Source organism: Notamacropus eugenii, chromosome X (genome assembly GCF_028372415.1).
Source record: "Notamacropus eugenii isolate mMacEug1 chromosome X, mMacEug1.pri_v2, whole genome shotgun sequence".
Taxonomy (NCBI): domain Eukaryota; kingdom Metazoa; phylum Chordata; class Mammalia; order Diprotodontia; family Macropodidae; genus Notamacropus; species Notamacropus eugenii.
The window spans coordinates 97570869-97584221 of record NC_092879.1 but is presented as its reverse complement, the minus strand read 5'-3'; positions in this window follow the sequence as shown (position 1 = coordinate 97584221).

The window sequence follows — 13353 nt, the reverse complement described above, 5'->3', positions numbered from 1 at the left end:
CTTCTGCCTGTCATGCTAACCTCTGATAGACAACTCATCCCGGTTTGCCAATCCTACAAGCCTTTATTAAGTGCCAGCCATGTGCCAGGCACCATTCTTCACAGTGGGAATCCAAAGACAAAAGGTGACCTAAGCCCTGGCCACAAAGGGTTTACCTTCTGCTGGGTATGTAGAGTTGGGAAGGGGTAGAGCATCCACATGGAGGAGTATCATGTGAGGCAGAGAATCATGGGGCCCCTGGAGAGACCAGAGGGCCCTAGGAACATCTGAGGAGCGAGGTCACACTTTCAGCTGGGGTGAATGAGGCATGGCACCAGGACATGTGAAACCTGAGCTGAGCCAAGCCTTGAAGAGAGAGGAGGAATCTGACAGGCAGGACGATAGAGGGAGTGCATTCCAGGCATGGCCCAGGGCATGCTGAGGAGCAAATGTAGCAGAAGCAGATCAAATTGCCTGGATGCACTGTGAGCCCTAGAAGGGTTTCAGGGAGGAGCTCCCTCCATTTAGTACTGTAAACCTTGGCTGTAGCAGAGAGAAAACAAGGAAAATCAGGCTGATGGACTTGAGCTCCCCACACAAATTCTGATGTTGGGGAAGCCATTCCCAGCAACGTCTTCACTGAAATCAACTGTGTCCCCAACTCTCCTAGAGAAAGTGGAAACTGACCTTACAGCCCTTTCCTCCAGATAGATTTATATATAGAGATGGGGAAACATGCCTGCCTAATCCCTTCAAGCATGGGGGGCTTAGGGAGGCCTGGAACTCAGTCAAGTCTCCATTCCATGTACTTATGGTGAGCACTAGTAGATCAGATCATCTACATTTCAAAATATTTTCCTGGCAGCCTCTTACCTAGTATTCCATAGCTGATTAACTTTCCCTGTCAGGGGTCCATGGTGAACACATTGGCCTTAGGGAGTTCCACACTGCTGGTAGAATTTGGTGGCTCAGAAAACTTGTAGGCTTCAGAAGATGTGCCATGAGATCCATTTATCCTAAGGAAGAGCCAATGGCACTGCAATTCTGCATGTGCTTTATACCCCCCTTTCAGGAAAAGTGCTGTCCTGAAAATGGAAAGAATCCGTGTTTCTGGGCCCTCTGTGGATCCAGGCATTTTCCATTGCAGAAAGATACATGGAACTCAGGTGGGTTGTTCCAATTGTCACAGATCTTTGATGTTGTTTTACAAGATTGTAAGATGGTAAATACTTTCCTAATTTCTTCAAAAGGGAAGAGAACAGAGTCTGTTTACCAGAGGCCAATGAACTTGACTTGAATCCCTGACAAGATTCAAGCACAGATTATTAAAGTGGTGCTTGATGAACATCTAAATAGCAAAGTAGTGATTATAACCCATGAGATTGTGAACCTGTCTGTTGTACGGTGAGGCCCTCAAGTTTGCAGTGAGTCCCTCTGTTATGTAGCAAGTCCCTTCATTATACAACAAGTGCCTCCATTATACAGTGAGCACCTCTGTTATATGATGAGTCCCTCTGTGATATGGTGAGTCCCTTCATTCTATAGCAAGCCCCTCCATTTTCCTGTGAGCCCCTCCATTGTACGGTGAGTCTGTTACATGGTGGGCCCCTCCATTATACAGTAAGCTCCTCCATTTTACTGTGAGCCCCTCCATTATACAGTAGGCCCCTCCATTTTACTGTGAGCCCCTCCATTATACAGTGAGTCCCTCTGTTATATGATGAGTCCCTCTGTGATATGGTGAGTCCCTTCATTATATAGCAAGCCCCTCCATTTTCCTGTGAGCCTCTCCATTGTACGGTGAGTCTGTTACATGGTGAGCCCCTCCAGTATACAGTAAGCCCCTCCATTTTACTGTGAGCCCCTCCATTATACAGTAGGCCCCTCCATTTTACTGTGAGCCCCTCCATTATATGGTGAGTCCCTCTGTTATGCGATGAGTCCCTCTGTTATATGGTGAGCCGCTCCATTATATGGTGAACCCCTCCATTATACAGTAAGCCCCTCCATTTTTCTATGCCTCCATTATATGATGAGTCCCTCTGCTATATGGTGAGTCCCTCGAATATATGATGAGCATCTCCTTTATATTGTGAGCTACTTCATTAGACTTTGACATCCTCCATTAGATTATGAGTTTCTTGAGGGCAAGCATTATCTTTTGCCCCTTTTTGTATCCCCAGCATTTAGCACAGTGCGTGGCACGTAGTAGGTGATTAAAAAATGCTTATTGCTTGATTGACCATGCTGGTTTCTTCATGGTAAGTCATGCTATCCTAAACTCATCTCCTTCATTGACAGAATTCACAAACTAGTAGAAGAAAGGAATGCTGTGCATCAAATTTATCTAAATTTTAGCTGAAATTTTGCTAAAGCACCTCATGCTAATCTTGTGGATAAGATGAATTGATATGAATTAGATAAGGATGAAGTCAGATGGACTTGGCATTGCTTGGATGGCCAGACTTGAGAAGGGATTTGGAAAGCTTCCATATTGCCATAGAAGGCAGGCCTCAGTGGATGAGCCCAGGGATGAGTGTGTGCTTGGTTCTATGCTCCTTAATACTTTTTGTCAGTCAGTTAATAAACAGTTCTTCAGTGCCAACTATATGCTAGCCACTGGGCGCAGCCCTATATGAAGTACTTCTAAAAGCTGCACACAGTCTCAGTTCTCCAGGAGCTCCTGATTTAATGGCAAACGACCGTGTCTAAGCAAGGTTTAGATGAGAGAAGTAGGAAGTGACCACCAGAGGGCAGGCATGTGCATTGAGGGTGATCAGGAAAGGCTTCTTGTAGAAGGAGGGATTTTAACTGAGACTGGAAGGCAGCCAGGGAAGCTAGGAGGCCTTGCTGAGGAGGGAGGGCATTCCAGGCCCTGGGCACAGCCAGGAAAAATGTCGAGTTGGCAAGCTCATTGTTACTGGATCAAAGAATATGATCTGTAAAGGTGTAAAAACCTGGGAAGCAGAGGGAAGGCAGCCTCTGAAGGCCAAATTTGATCCTCAAGGTGGTAGCGAATCTGTAGTTTGTTCAATGGGGTTTAACATGGCAAGATGTGCTATAGGGAGATTACTTTAGTACCTGCTCGGAGGCTGGATTAAAGTGAAAAGACATGTGAGGCTGAGGGAGCCAAAAGGGGGCCATTGTAATAGTCCAGGTAAGAGGTGAGGGAGCCTAAACTCCTGTGGTGGCTGTGTGAGTCAGCCATTGAGAGATGGTGGAGAGATTTGGGTGACAGTATTTGGTGACCAACAGGATATGTGGGATTCAGTGGGGTGAGAGCCATTACAGTCAGACTATAAACTTGGGCAGCCAAAAGACTGTTGATGCTCTTGGCAATAATAGAGAGGTTTGGAAGAGGGGAAAGGTGAGTTTTGGAAGCCAGATGACTAGTATTCTAGACCTGGAGTCAGAAATATCTGAGTTCAAATCCAGCCTTGAACAGTTAGTAGCTGTGTGACCCTGGGCAAGTCATTTAACGCTTTGCTCAGTTTCTTCATCTGTAAAATGAGGACCGTAATAGCACCTACCTCACAGGGTTGTCATGAAGATCAAATGAGATAATGTTTGTGAAAGCACTCCACAAACTGTGAATTGCAATATAAATGCTAGCTATTATTATGAATTGAGTTTTGGATATGTTGAGTTTGAGATTTCTCTGGGACATCACTTTTAGAATGTCCAAGAAGCAGTTAGTCATGTTGGAGTAGAGCTCAGGAAAAAAAGTGATCTGGCTGTATTGATCTGGGAATCAGTCTACCAATCTGTCAACATCAATTAAGTGCCTACTATGTATAAGGCACTGGGCTAAGCCCTGGAAATACAAGGAGCTCACAGTCTAATGGCAGAGGTGACATGCAAGGTGTATATGGGATAAATGGGAAATAATGAAGAGGGATTGAATTGGGATCACAGGAAGCCAGGGAGATCAGCCACTAATGTAGAGGTGGTAGAGCAGCCAGAGAGAGAATGCCAGAAGCTGAGAGTTGGAGGAGACCAGAGTCTCTGGATCCATGGCACATGCAGGGTGTGAGGCCTGAGAAGACTGGAAAGGCAGGGAGCTGGTAATGAAGGACCCTCAGTGCTGAACAGAGCATTTTATATTTGTTCCTGGAAGTGACTGTGGAGTTGATGTGAGTGGACGTGCATTTTGGGAAAATAACTTTAGTGGCTGGTTGATTGTTGTCCTTTGTTCTTGGAAAGGACCAACATGACATTGCTATTTAGTGGTTGAATGGAGAATGGAAGGAGTCAGGGAGACCCACTAGAAGGTGATTGTCATAGTCTAAGTGCCTGGGTGGTGGCAGCATCACAGTAGAGAAGGGAGCATATTTGAGAGATGTTGCAAAGGTGAAATCAGTAGGCCCTGGCTGGTAGGTTGCATATGGGGGGAAAGAGAGAGACGGGGAGGGGGGAAGGAAGGGAGGAGTCCAGGGTACCTCCTAGTTTGGAAACCTGATGAACTGGGAGGATGGGGGTACTCTCAGAAGTAGTAGAGAAGGTAGGAGGAGGGGAGGAGTTAAGGGGAAAAAGAGTAAGTTCCATTTTGGACATATTGAGTCATCTGCACAGAGATGCTGATTAAGCCTATGAAATTAATAAACTGCATGTGGTAGGGGGAGAGAGAGAGAAGGACAGAGAAGGAGAGAGAGAGAGAGAGAAAGAGAGAGGGAGAGGACAGACAGAGGAGAGAGATAGAAGGAGAGACAGAAAGAGGAGACAAAGAGAGGAAACAAATAGAGAGAGATAGAGGAGACAGATTTTATATATATATATATGGAGAGAGAAAGAGGAGAGAGAGTGAGAGAGAGATAGAGGAGAGAGGGAGGGAGAGAAGAGAGAGAAGGAGAGAGAAAGAAGAAGAGAGAGGAGAGAGAAAGGGAGAGAGAGAGAGAGAGAGAGAGAGAGAGAGAGAGAGAGAGAGAGAGAGACAGGGAGAGAGAGAGAGAGAGAGAGAGAGAGAGAGAGAGAGAGAGAGAGAGAGAGAGAGAGAGAGAGAGAAAGACTTGTTGGTATCAAGAGAGACCTGAATTCAAATCCTGCATCAGATACTTACTTACTAGTGGTGTGACCTTGAACAAGTAATTTCACCTCTCACCCTCAGTTTCCTCACCTAAAAATGGGGAAATAATAATACTTGCCTTATAGGGTTGTTGTGAGGATTTAAATGAGATAATATTTGTAAAGTACTTCACAAACCCTATTATTTTTCATTGGAATCATGGGGTCCTAGAACTAGAAGGGACCTTAGAGATCATCTTCTCTAAATATGGGACGATGGGAAAACTGAGACCTATAGAGGGGAAGTGACTTAGTCGAGGTAACTTAGCTCAGAAGTGGTATGGTTTGAGCTGCTTGAGAGAAGGGATTCTCATCTGCTTTTCTTTCTGTCCCTAGCTCTTAGCATGGTACCTGGCACATAGTAGGCACTTAGTAAATATTTATTTATTGACTGGCACACAGTAGGCACTAAATGTTTATTGATTGACCTGCCATACTTGGCACTTAAGAAATACTTGCTCATTGGCACACAGTAGGTACTTAAAAAACATTGATTTGCACCTAGTAGGCACTGAATGTTCATGATTGACTGGCATATAATAGGCACTTAAATGTTTATTGATTGGCACAGAGTAGGCACTTAATAGGTGCTTGTTGACTTGACTCCCCCCCCCACCCCAGATCTCTGGATTCAAAATCTAGTGCTTATGCTGCTGCACTTTGTTGCCCCTCACATCTCCAACTGCCTCTCAGGTATCTCAAACTGGATGTCTAGTAGAATTTGAAACTCAACCTGTCCAAAACAGAACTCATTGTCTTCCTCCACTCCTACTTCCCCTATTACTTTCAGGGCACCTTCATCTTCCCCATGCTCAGTCTCCCAGCCCAGGAGTCATCTTGAGCTCCTCACTTTCTCTCCCCCCCTATCCAATGTGGTGCCAAGGCCTCTCCATTGCACCTCTGCAGCATCTCTCTTCTGACACTGTTGGGCTGTAGGCCCTCATCCCCTCCTGCCTGGACTATTGCAATCGCCTCTGGGGGGGTCTGCCTGCCTCTAGTCTCTCCCTATTCCAGTTCATCCTCCATTTGGCCACTAAAAGTATCATCTATGTAATTGATAAATTTCAGCGACTCCCTATGATCTCCAGGATCAAACATAACATACTCTGTTTGCATTCAAAGACCTTCATAACCTGACAGTCTCCTTACACTTTACTCCCCTCCATGGGCTCTACAATCCAGTGACTGTTCCTGGCAGGAGATGCTCTGTGCTCTGTCTCTTGACCACAAGTATCTTCAATGGGTGGCCCCCACGCCTGGAATACTCTCCCTCCTGGGTTCCTTCAAATCTCAGTTAAGTCCCGCCTCCTACAAGAATCCTTCCTATCCCAGTCCTCCATAACCTTCGTGCCTTCCCTGGAGGGATTATCCTCAGCTTATTTGTACATAGCAGTTTGTGTGCTGTGAGTTCTGTGAGAGAAGGGACTGGATTTTTTCTTTCTCTCTATCCCTGGTGCTTAGCACAATGTCTGGCACACAGAAGGCACTTAACAAATTCTTAGTAACTGACTGACTTACTGACCTCGTGATGTGTTGGAGTTGGTTTGCTCATATTGGCTGAGAGCCTGTAGTGAAATTTTCAGGAATTTTGTGAACCATTTGTTAAATATGGCCAGCACACAGTTCAGTCCACGCCTACACCGGGACTGTTATTTGTGGCTTTCAAAGCATTGGTGCCAACCACAGCAGACTGTATTTTCAGTTCACTTGAAATGATTGTGACTTTAATAATGAATATTGGAAAGCAAACTTAATTGCATTTTGTTCTGATGGTGCTAATACAATGAGAAAAGAAAGTCTGGAGTAGCTACAAAGTTATCTGAAAATTGTCTGAAAAATCATCCTTTTGGCACTGTTTGAATCACTGATTGCAATTATCACTTGATGATTAATATCTAGGGTAAAACAAGTTAATCATTTTTAAATATTTTTGGATAAAATGTATTATATTTATCACAAATTTAATTAAAGTCTGAGCTAGAAACTGCAACTGGAGATCCTGAAATTCCATTAAAAGCAGCCGAGTTCTGGGAGTGAGACATGAGGTGCTTGCTCCTCCTGTGTAGTGTGAACATCAGGCATCATAAAGGTATTTTTCTCATATTTCTCCTTATTCTGGTTTGGCAAAGAGATTAGCCAGCATTAATTTCTCGTAAGACTTTGCTGACATGATTGACATTCCTGAAGAATTTTCATGACTTTCAGCTGCATTGAAGTAAGATCAACTAACATTAAGAAAGTGCAGAAAATTAATTAAATGCAACATATGAGCTTTGGAAAACAGCAAGAGTGGTCCCAGAAAGCCAGAATCTCCGAGGGCAAATTGGATGAAGTCCAGTAAGTATAAAGACATTCCACTGAATAAAAATAATAAACTGAATGCTCTAGGAACAGGTTACTAGAAAATAGAATTCAACAAGGGAATTGTCTTTTATTGGATAGAAATGACAATGAATGCATTTTAAACGATTTTGATTTATTAGAATCCTCTATTTGGCCTTACTAACTTCACCATAGAGGCTGGTGAAAAAAATATATCACTGAAGTGACATTTTAAAATGTGAAAATGATTTGAACTGTTTTCAGGATTTTGTGGCTAACCGTTTGAAAAGCTAAGAAGACAGCATTATTGCTGTCAGTAGTGCTGATGCTGCTGAAAGAGGTTTTAGTTGAATCAATAGAATTTGTACAAGAGTAACAGTTTTAACTGCAGCCCCCATAGCTGATTTAATGATAATAAACCTATTGAGGGACAGCTAGGTGGCATTATCGTGAGCAGAGCGCTGGGTTTGGAATCAGGAAAATTTCTCTTCCTGAGTTCAAATCCAACCTCAGACACTTCCTAGCTGTGTGACCCTGGGCAAGTCACTACACCCCATTTACCTCAATTTTCTCATCTGTAAAATGAGCTGGAGAAGGAAATAGTAAACCACTCAAGTGTCTTTGCCAAGAAAGTCCCAGATGGGGTCATGAAGACTCAAACATGAGTGAACAACAACAACAAAACTTAATGGGAAAGAGCAAACATCCAATGAAATCAGGAAATGATCAGCCAGAGCTTTCTGTGAGAGAACCGATTGGCTGTCTGGGATTTACAAGTGAGGCATCATATATTTATTACTATTTGTAAACTGTCTGCTTGAGTGAAATTTCTAATAAACATTTCTGAAGACCCTACTGTGTGCCAGGCACTGTGCTAAGCTTACCTGACTTAGATCTTCACTCTGAGGTTCGTGCTTCCAGTTTCCCAAAGCTCCACTGATTGTTTGATTGATTTTTTGAACTTTATGAATGTTACTTGATCTTGTCTACAATGCAGTTGAAAGTAAAAATTCTTCAAGAATGTTAAAAAGAGGCAAAAGACAGTCTGTGCCCTTCAGGGGATTGTAATCTGATAGGGGGTACAATATGCAAACAAATATGTGTGTATACATATATATGTATGTGTGTGTATACATGCACACACACACACACACAGGGTGTGGGGGAGAGAGTGAGAGAGCCCTACATGCAGGATAAATAGGAAATAATTAAGACAGGGAAGGCACTAGAATTGAGAGGAGTTAGGTAAAATGTCCCATAGAAGGTGAAATTTTAGTTAGGACTTAAGGAAGCAAGGGAGGTTAGTGGAGAAAGGAGCATGTTCCTAGCATTGAAGGACAAGCTGGAGACAAGGACAGGAGCTGTCAGATGCTGCGAAACAGCAGGAGGCCAATGTCACTGGATGTCACAGGAAGTATGAGAAGTGTAAGAAGACTGGAAAGGGAGGAGGGGGCAAGTGCTGAAAGGCTTTGGATGCCAAACAAGAGCATTTTGTACTTGCTCCTGGAGGCCAGAGGGAGGCAGTGGTTTTTTGAGTAAGGGGGTGAGCTGGTCAGACCTTTGCTGCAGGAAAATCACTTTAGTGGCTGACTTGAGGATGATTTGGAGTGAGGAAGACTTGAGGCAGGCAGTAGGTAGGGCAGTAATCCAGGAAAACCTCAGTGTCAGAGGAGAGAAGGAGGTGTATTTGAAAGGCCTTGGCAGCAGCTTGGATCTGGGGATAGGCAGACGTAGTAAGGAGTCCAGGCTGACTCCAAGGTGGTGAACATGGGCCACTGGGACAATGGCAGTGCCCTCAGCAGTGACAGGGAAGGCAGGGAGGAAAGGGACTGGGGGAAGATCAGGAGTTCTGTTTTAGCCATATTAAATATTGGCGATGTCTGAAAGTTAGATAGGAGAGACTGGAGATAAACAGAGAGTTTAGGGCAGGATAGGGAGATTTGAGGATCCTCAGCATGTGGATAGATGCTCGTTAAATCCATGGGAGCTGACAAGATCAGTAAGTGAAATAGTCTAGAGGGAGAAGAAGATTGGACCCAGGGAACCCATGGTGACAGGAGAAAAGAAGTCAGAGAGGGAGGAGGAGGACTAGGGGAGAGTGGTACCCCCAGAAGCTAGAAAGAGGAGAGGATCAATGAGGAGAATGGTCAGCGATGTCAAAGCTGTGTGTGTGTGTGTGTGTGTGGACATACATATACAGTGTTAAAGGCTACGTACATATACATAGTTTTTTCCTGCCAACCAGCTGTTAAAATATTTACCAGTGATACCGCTGGACTCACTTCTCTTAGGAGGCTTGTGAATATATGCTTATGACTTGTCTTGGAGGGGAGAGGGTAGAAGAACTGGAATGATTCTGGAGCAAAGTGGTGTCCCCAAAGTCTCAAGTACAGATCCGGGGAAGAAGTGAAGGCCAAATGCCCGATGCCCTGCGATGGGCATAGTAGCCGCTTGGCCTACTGGAGGGAACATTCGACTTTAATCCCCTTCGGACACTTTCAGGGTGTATGACACCCCTCCCCCAGACCTTCCCCAACACAACCATGTATCACAAGGCTGGAAGTTGAGGGAGGGCCCTGAACAGTTTAAATCATGGGCTCAGTGATGGACTTCTCTTGAGCCTCTGCCTGAAGTCATTCCTCAGTGATGAATCTCTCTCTACCTTGACATGCCCTCCCTCTCCCAGTGAATCTCAACTCCCCTTTCACTATTCAAACCTCATTTTTTATCCTCACACTCCCTCATTCCCATCCCTCTCACAGGAACTCTCCCAAACCTCCCACTCTGAAGCCCCCTTCTACTTTGTTCTCTGGAATCCGGGTAATCTTGGGTAACAATCTTGCTTTCATTTTAACCCTTTATCTTTCTCCCTTCTTCCACCTGCTAGTACTCAGGGAATCTGTGTTCCTGCTGATGACATGGCATTCCTGGCTACCCTTCCAGCACTGGTAGCATTTTCTCCTCTCACTCATCCCCTCCCACCCCCACAATGGTCTTGTGGATCCTTCTTACTCCTTCCCCCTGTTACCTCCAGGCTCTCCCTCTATTACCATAGCTCAATAACTTGTACTCCTTGGAAGTTCATTCAATACATATTTATCACCCCACTGAGATACTGTTATCTACCATCAAGATATTCTTTCCTTCTTCACTGAGTTCGTTTTGTGTCCTCCCCATTCCAGTCCTCAGACTAGGGGACTTCAACATGGATACTGTATCTAACTTCACCTTAGCTACCCACAGGAATGGTCTTCATCTTGATCAGGTGTTGCCCTATTCATGAACTCTGAAATAGCCTCGCCTGCTCTTTATCTTTCATCATTCCTACTCTCCCTCTCCCTTTCGATCCCTAAGGTTGTTCTTTGTCCTCACTATGACCTCCAATCCCTCTACCCCTCAGTTCATAAGTGCTACACTATCCTCTTCTCTCGAGTTCCATACCCTTTATCCTATCACCCCTGGTCCTGGCCTGGACAGTGAGCATCAGTCTTGGCCCACTCCCACCATCTGCTGCGTTCACTCTTCTTCACATGCCTCTTAACAGAGCTGGAGGACATCACAGGACCAGGCTGAATGGCTCCCCTGAAGATTTCGGTTGTGTAATCTCCACTGGGCCATTGCTTAGACAAGGCAGTCCTTTTTTACCTGCTTAATTAATCTCCTCTCCCATTCTCCACAGTGGCTCTTCCCAACCTTTTCCACCTCCCTCCAACCTAACATGGCACCTCCTCCCTGACCTTCCCCTGCCTCATATTTCATTACAAAAACAACTGAGGCCATTTGCTGAGAGCTCCCTCTTGTCTTCTCCCCATGTCCTCATGGCACATCACTCAGATGCTCCCTCCCTCCTCCTCCTTCCCCTGTGTGTCACATGGTGAGGTGACCCTTCTCTCAATTCACCTCCTTCACCCCATCCTAGCCTGTCTTCTTCAGTAGGTTGTTCCATCTATCATCCCTACTCTCTCACTAATATTTTGTAAAAATGAGTTTTTCTTGATATCTTTTATATTTTTATACCACAATAGTTTCCAGCAGTATTATTCCTCTTTTCCCTCTTAGAGAACCATCTCATATAATAAATAGCATTTTTAAGGACAAAAAGAAGGGAAAAATCAGCATAGTTGGTCAACATATTGAAAAATTCTGAAAGCAGATGCAATGTCCAACACTTGTGGACCCCCCACCTATGTGAAGGGGTCAGTCAGAAGGGTCTTTTCATGTCTGTCTTTTCAAACTGTGCTCGTTCTTTATAATTTTATGTTCACTTTTGATCTCTCCTTAATCTTCAGCCTCTCCCTGTCTGTCTGTTGGCTACTTCCCTACTACATATTAACATGCCCATGTCTCCCCATACTTAAAAATCCCTCACTTGATCTGTCCTTTCCCCATATTTCTCTTCCTTTTTATGGCTAAACTCCTTGCTGTTGTGTAGAACTGAACAGTAATCTCAGTGCCACATGTACCACATGTGCCACATGCAGTGCCTGTCTACAGGATGAGGATTGCATTAGGTGGTCTTGAATGTCCCTTCCAGCTCTGCTCTGTGACCCTAGAAACTGACTAATGATATCTCCATTTGTCAAAGGTGGGTGACCAACTTCAGGTGGAGTGACTGACCCAGACTGCAGACAAGTTCTTGACATTTGAAACTCATCACATCCTAGGCCTAGAACTGGAACATTTCAGTCATTTGGGCACTTATTTATTTTTTAATTAATCAATTACTTTTTATAAACATTGATTAGATCTCCCTCTGATCCCCCTACTCCATTCCTCATTGAACAATAAAAAGAAGAAAAGGAAAATGCATAGCAAATAGGCATAAGGCAGCAAAACAAATTTCCCATTGGCCATGTTCAAAAATGCAGTCCCATTCTGTGTTTTTCCAGCCCATCCCCTCTCTGGTGGGAGGTGGGCAACATCTTCAGTCCTCTGGACTTGTGATTCATCACTGCATTGAGCAAAGTACCAACAAAGCTTTTTGAAATTGTTCTTCTATATTATCCCACACCTTTCATTTTAGAGAAGAGGAACATGGGGTCCAGATAAGGTTGGGTAACCTGCTCAAGGTCACCTACCTTGTGCCAGATGTGGAATTTGAACACAGGTCATCTGACTTTCCACCTGCCCAGTGTCACACAGCTAGTGTTAAAAGCAGGTAACTTGACCCCAAGTCCTCCTGACTCTTCTTGACAAAAGTAAAAGATGAGAAACCAAGGTGAATCCTAAATGGGCCCAATGCTTCCCCTGTCTCCTCTGCTCCACCACCTGAATCTCATAGATGGGAGACCTGCCAGATCATTTACCCCAACTACAGACTCAAAGTTCTGCTCAACTGTTTTCTCCTGCAGGGCTTTTGTAAGACATCAAAGCAATTGTACCAGATACTGCGGAGCAAGGAGACCATCCATGTAGAACTTTCTCTTCTGGCTCCAGTTTTAGGGAGTAGGCCCTAGAGGCTGTCACTTGGAAACCAGCAAAGAGAAGCACAACCCCACCAAAGTTCATGTTGGCTTCTTCTCTTTTCCCCATTTACCCACTAGGCCTGCAATTGGGAATGCTCTTTCCCTAAGGCGTTAAATGAAAGACCTCCAGGGCTTTTTGGGATAGTTCTCATGTCTCTTAACTGAAAGTTAATGACTAAGCATGTGATGGACTTTGCTGTTGTGTTAAAGAGTATTTTTACTGTCTGTTTCTTAAGAGAAAAAGCATGTTATACTGGAAAGAGTGCGGAATTTGAAGTCCAGTGTCACCTCAGACAACTCACCAGTTGTGTGACCTTTGGCAAGTTCTTCTGAACCTTAGTTTCTTCACCTGTAAAATAGAAGTCATAATAGCACTTCTGGCACAGGATCAAATGAGATGAGCAGACCCTGAAGGGCTATTGGAATGAGAACTGTTGTCATCCATTATTTCTTGATTTGTAGTAGCGGTAAATGAAAATGCAGAAATTGTTTGTGGGCTCCTCCTTTGCTGAAATCATTATGAAGT